The sequence below is a fragment of the Magnolia sinica genome, chromosome 5 (genome assembly GCF_029962835.1).
Source record: "Magnolia sinica isolate HGM2019 chromosome 5, MsV1, whole genome shotgun sequence".
Lineage (NCBI taxonomy): Eukaryota > Viridiplantae > Streptophyta > Magnoliopsida > Magnoliales > Magnoliaceae > Magnolia > Magnolia sinica.
Genome location: NC_080577.1, coordinates 26,407,144 through 26,413,677, shown reverse-complemented (window position 1 = coordinate 26,413,677; position 6,534 = coordinate 26,407,144). Strand labels below are relative to the sequence as shown.

Genomic DNA, 6,534 nt, shown 5'->3' with positions numbered 1-6,534 from the left:
TATAGGTTTTGATTTAGGTTATAGGTTATAGGTTTATGTTAAGGTTTAGGTTTAAGTTAAAGGTTTTGGGATTTGAGAATGAGTTCAAGTTTAGGTTATAGGTTTTGGTTTAGGTTATAGGTTTAGGTTTAGGTTATAGGTTTTGGGATTTGAGAATGGGTTCGGGCTTAGGTTATAGGTTTTGGTTTTGGTTTAGGTTATAGGTTTTGGTTTAGGTTATAGGTTATAGGTTTAGGTTAAGGTTTAGGTTTACATTATAGGTTTTGGGATTTGAGAATGGGTTCGGGTTTAGGTTATAAGTTTTGGTTTAAGTTATAAGTTTTGGGATTTGAGAATGGGTTCGGGTTTAGGTTATAAGTTTTGGTTTAGGTTTAGGTTTAGGTTATAGGTTTTTGGATTTGAGTATGGGTTATGGTTTAGGTTTAAGAAATTGGGTTCAGGTTCGGGATTGGGTTTAAGCTTGAGTTTTCAAGTTTAGGTTTAGGTTTAGGTTAGGAAGTTAAGATTAGGATTATGTGTAGGCTTAGGTTTAGAGAATTGAGTTTAGGTTATAGGTTTAGGGAAATGTTAGGTTTAGGTAATAGGTTTTGAAATTTGGGAATAGTTTTAGGTTATAAGTATAGGTTTAGGTTAGGTTATAGGTTAAGGTTTAGGGATTTGAGTTTAGTCTATAAGTATAGGTTTAGGTTTAGGGAATTGAGTTTAGGTTATAGGTTTAGGGAAAGGTTAGGTTTAGGTAATAGGTTTTGGGATTTGGGAATAGTTTTAGGTTATAAGTATAGGTTTAGGTTAGGTTATAGGTTAAGGTTTAGGGATTTGAGTTTAGGCTATAGGTCTAGGTTTAAGTTTAGGGAATTGAGTTTAGGTTATAGGTTTAGGGAAAGGTTAGGTTTAGGTTATAGGTTTTGGGATTTGGGAATAGTTTTAGGTTATAAGTATAGGTTTAGGTTAGGTTATAGGTTAAGGTTTTGGGATTTGAGTTTAGGCTATAGGTCTAGGTTTAAGTTTAGGGAAAGGTTAGGTTTAGGTTATAGGTTTTGGGATTTGAGAATAGTTTTAGGTTATAAGTATAGGTTTAGGTTAGGTTATAAGTTAAGGTTTAGGGATTTGAGTTTAGGTTATAAGATTAGGTTTAGGTTTAGGTTTAGGGATTTGAGTTTAGGTTATAGGTTTAGGTTTAGGTTTTAGGTTTAGGTTTAGGTTTAGGTTTGGTTTAGGTTATAGGTTTTGATTTAGGTTATAGGTTAACGATTTAAGTTATAGGTTTTTAGATTTGAGAATGGGTTCAGGTTTAGGCTATAGGTTTTGGCTTTGGTTTAGGTTATAGGTTTTGGTTTAGGTTTTAGGTTTTAGGTTTAGGTTTAGGTTTAGGTTTAGATTATAGGTTATAGGATTTGAGAATGCGTTCGGGTTTAGGAGATAGATTTTGGTTTTGGTTTTGGTTTTAGTTATATGTTTTGATTTAGGTTTAGGTTATTGGTTTTGGTTTTAGGTTAAGGTTATAGGTTTAGGTTTAGGTTAAGGTTAAGGTTAAGGTTTAGGTTTAGGTTAAGGTTAAGGTTAAGGTTTAGGTTTAGGTTTAGGTTATAAGATATAGGTTTAGGGAATTGAGAATAGGTTAAGGTTTACGTTTAGGAAATCAGGTTCGGGTTTGGGATCGGGTTTATGTTTGTGTTTTCAAGTTTAGGTATAGGATTAGGTTAGGGAGTTAAGATTAGGATTAGGTGAAGGTTTATGTTTAGGGATTTGAGAATACATTTAGGTTTTGTTGGTTTAGGTTTAGGTTTTAGGTTTCAGGCTAAGGTTTAGGTTTAGGTTAAGGTTGAGATTTAGGTTATAGGTTAAGGTTTTAGGTCATAGGTTTTGGTTTAGGTTAAGGGTATGGTCTTTGCAAATACAGATATAAACACGGCCATCCGGCACAAATGGCCAGGCCCTTCCAATGTTGTCCATAAAAAATGGACAGCTTCATCATGGTCATAACAGCGGTTCCCTCCTTCCAGGGACCCCCGCTCATCTGAATAGCTTCGACGCACATCCGGGTCTGCTCCATTAATTTTGACCAAATACATAAACACGGCCTGTCCAAATGACCAGACCCTTCTAATGTTGTCCATAGAAAATGGACAGCTTCATCATGGTCATAACAGCGGTTCCCACCTTCCAGGGACCCCCGCTCATCCGGATAGCTCCGACGCACATCCAGGTCTGCTCCATCAATTTCGAGCAGCGGTTCATAAATACAGCCTATCCAAATGGCCAGACCACTCCAATCATGATTCAAAGAAGAAAACTCGAAGGTTTTCCTTAACTTCCATTGTATGCTTCCAAGGTGCAGATGACCCTTGAAAGATACATATATCCTGGGAATCGATCGCTTCTCAAAACCGCAGACTGTTTTGTTTTGAAACTCGTTTATCTCACCTAAAAACCTGTCACATAATGAATAACTGTAACCACAATGATAACTATTGTGAATGCACTATAATGAAAAAATTATTATTATTATAGATAACTGTAATTACAACATAGATATCATGAACACGATATCACATAATGTATTGTTTGATGAACTACACATGTGCATTCTTGACAAGAGACGTACCAAATGCTTGAATCTGAAATATGCAGCTCCAATCATCCCACATGCAACATCCACCTGAAAGGAATAGAACCTTTAGATGTGCACTGATTTTAAAAAAGGAATAGAATTACCAGCTATGAGGAGTTGTCCAAGAACATCCACAATTTTAGAAACATACTCTAGCGAGTCCTTGCAAAGAAGAGGAAGTCCTCAAATTGCTTGTACTCTAATCATCCCCAAAAAGTTCAGACTCAATCTCTTATTTGATTTTCAATATATCTTCAGGAACATCTACAACCTGTAGAGACAATATTGGAGGAAAGAAAGCTATAAATGAGTATTCGTGGAAAAGTTATGGAGATTCTGAGCAAATATCCCAAATTAGCATATAAGATGAACCTCAAATGAGTATGCTAACTTAAAATAAATAACTATAGTAGTATAAATAGAAAATAAAGAACAAAGGGAAAAACTCATGAGTTGTCCATAAATGCAAACAAAATAAAATAAAAACATGTGATTTCTTATGTTTGAGTAAAAAATAGAAGCTTTCAAACATTTCCACTAAAAAAATCATCATGGATTTTACAAAGCAATTTAGCGCTCACAACCTCACACAGATTTCGAATGAATGGTAAATGAATTTATATCAATTCCTGAACATGTGATTGTGAGAGAAATTCAAAGGTAGAGAAAACAAACACAGGAAACACATTTCCCTCTAATATGAACCAGAAACAAGTTCCTTCATTTCCACGCAATTTTCCATGAGGTTCTCCCATGTCTTATTGTTTCTCCTCCCACCAAGCCAGATATCTCAGTTTCTACTTCACACATTCTTCTCTCACCACAATAAACAACACCAGTGAATCGTATCTTAGCAAAGCCTCATAACAAATACAATCTCAAAAGGATGCAAGCAAAGAAATCATTTTTTGCAACAAACAAAAACATAACTCAGAAGCATACAAGCCTCATAAAAAAAACTCAATGTCAGAAGCATGCAAGCAAAGAAATCATTTTTGCAACAAACAACAACATACCTCCTTAAGTTATAAGAGCCGGTCTCGTGTGTGATGAATGCGCTCACGACCCTCAAACCACAAATCTCCAGTCTATTAAAATCAGAACAATTAAAATTAGAGTCAAACACATCCAACGTTTGTGTACTCAGCCATAATTTAACTATAAAAACATGGCTCAGTTAAGATCCATCTAAAGAGATCTTCTCACATGTTAACTGCTCATCACAACACAAATATCAGCCATAGATACCCATGTGAGGGGGAATTTAAAAATAAATAAAAATAGAACAAGGTTTTCTAGAATCCTTTACCTGGTTAACAACAGCCTTTGCCATTTGTCAGAATTCCTTCTTCATGATTGACCTATGGTACAGATTTGCAGGACGGTTTTGGTTCTTTATCTTCGTCGTTGCAAGCACAACAGAAAGATCTTTCCCTGCTGGCTGAATCAGCATGGTCTTCTTATTTGCCAGACCTGCAATACCACAAAGACAAATAATGCTGGCAATGTTGATGTTCTGCAAATAACACAATCCCTTTGTTACCATCATCAAGAAGTAGCAACACTGAACACCTAAACCAATTTATTGAATTGAAACAGAACAATTTTATTTGGGACTTGTTGGTATTAAAGAAATATATAGGCAAAAATAAGAGAAGCAAATGAGATACTCGTTACCATACCTTGGAACTTTCTTTCGTAGTACCATTAGTCCCCTTCAATTTTGCATTCTAAACATTCAATAAATGCTCAGTCAGACATAGTGGATAAAAAATATAGAATGCACACAAAAACCCACCCACGTATGTAATTAGACATGTGCGTGTGCGCATGCACAAAGAACACAGAGAAAAGAATGAACAGTCTTGATGCCATGAGCAAATACCAGGGAAAACATTAGCAAAACCATCGGCCTTCTCTATCAGCTCATCGATTGGCAAAGCAGCAATTGACTCATCCTTGTTCTGTCCTAGCAAAGCTGATGACGGGTACATGTTGGTGCCCATTCCCAGACAGCAACCGGTTTCCTTTCCTATAGCTAGTTGATCACCTGATAGTCCACAAAAGAAAAATCTTTACATTTTCAATCAGTTGTATGCTACAACCCATTTTTTCATGCCTCATGAATTTTGTTTCCAATTAGACCCTGGCAGAAAATGCTTGTAAAAGTAGAATATATGTTAGGTAAACTATGACCAGTTATAGGTCATTAGTTCCCTTTTCAACGTCCAGCCAAATAAAAGCAATCAATCATTGTGAAATTTAAAAAATAAATTATTTTTTTTTATAAAAAACATAAATGGAATGATTGCATTGGATTATGCAATTGGACTTAGAAACTCAAAAATCCAAAACAAAACCAAATCAATTCCCTAGTAATTATGGAAGATTCTGCTTGGATAAAGTTTTAGTAGTGGTGATAATCCATTTGCAACCTAAAAATCAAAAGATGAGTATGGACTCAAATTTACAATATGAATTGATTCATTCTACAATGAATATCATCATACAGAAAAGTTATGCCCCCAAACACTTTCTTAGTTAAATGGGGACGATTATTTTATTTACCCTCTAGCCGGCGCATATGGCCACAAATGGAAGGTTATACTAGTCTTATCAAGAAGATTTTTGTGTTTCAATCCAACCATGTTGAGGTGAAACACAAATCAAAGGTTTGCCAAACCATGGGCCACACTTGTATACAGGTGTTTCCAATTATGACAAGTGGGACCACTGGTTTGGTAATATAGACCATTGATGTTTTATATCCTAGAGTCAAAATTATCTTGGGGTCATCTCCATCTATAATGGGGTGCAACCGATTAATGGCCTGGATTATGGACTAACTATCCCACTTACTAGAACTGAAAACCCAAGTATACTCAGTTACCACTAGCATTCCTATGGTAATTATGCAGAGTTTAAAAAGTAACTCATACTCCTCATTTGTGGCACTGATGTATGGGTTTCTGCATCAAATGGTGAATCCATTGGAAATGTGCATATTTAAATTCACACTGTTAGAGCAATCCCAACCAATGAGAACCAAAGGCCCAAAACAAACAATAGGGGCCTTAAGTACAATTCCACATACAACAGGGAATAACCCAAGGAAATAAGCAAAAGTAATATTAAAGTAGCACCAGAATATGAGGCATAGAGCGGAAATGCACAAAGATATTATACGAAACTCAAAATTCAATGAGGCTTTGAATAAACCAAAGAGCATTAAAAATAAATCTCATGAATTGCATAGTGATATTAAATGAAAATGCACAAAGATATTAGACGAAAATGCACCAAATATCATGATTAATCAGTCTAATTTCAATACAAAATCTCAAGAAATTTTATGGTATTTGAATCAACCAATTGGGCATTAAAAAGAAAAAAAATAGAGAGATGAAAGAAAACAAATAGAAGAAAATGGAATAGGGTTTGGACATTGAATATTTGAGAGAGAGAGAGAGAGAGATACCAATGACGACGAGGGCTGACGGGAAGAAAACCTTTGTTTTTACCTGACGGGAAGAAACCTTTCGTCCACAAGGAGAGTGGCAGCAAGATGGGAAGAAACCCTTTGTTTTTACCTGATAGGAAGAAACCTTCTGTCCACAAGCTGAGTGGCAGCGAGATTGAGAGAGGGAGCACGAGAGAGCGAGAGGGAGAGGGAGACGGCAAGGGAGCACGAGAGAGCAAGAGCAAGAGCGAGAGGGAGAGGGAGCACGAGAGAGCGAGAGGGAGAGGGAGACGGCAAGGGAGCACGAGAGAGCAAGAGCAAGAGCGAGAGGGAGAGGGAGAGAGAGGTTTTTTTTTCCTTTTGGAGCGAGAGGGAGAGGAGAGAGTTAACCTTTAGGCGGCTGAATCCAAAATTTCCATGACCGCCAAAAGGGTTTGGATGGCAGGCATTCAATCCTCTGCTG

At 36.4% G+C, this 6,534-nt stretch overlaps 1 long non-coding RNA gene across 1 annotated transcript; it reads right to left on the bottom strand.

Moving 5' to 3' along the window:
* Positions 1-2,720: 2,720 nt before the first annotated feature.
* On the bottom strand, positions 2,721-6,327 carry LOC131247267 (uncharacterized). The gene is made up of 6 exons (XR_009171587.1): positions 6,133-6,327; positions 4,497-4,661; positions 4,294-4,341; positions 3,921-4,084; positions 3,628-3,699; positions 2,721-2,882 (listed from the first exon to the last, which is right to left on the bottom strand). It is a non-coding gene; the product is annotated as an uncharacterized LOC131247267 (long non-coding RNA).
* Positions 6,328-6,534: the final 207 nt, after the last annotated feature.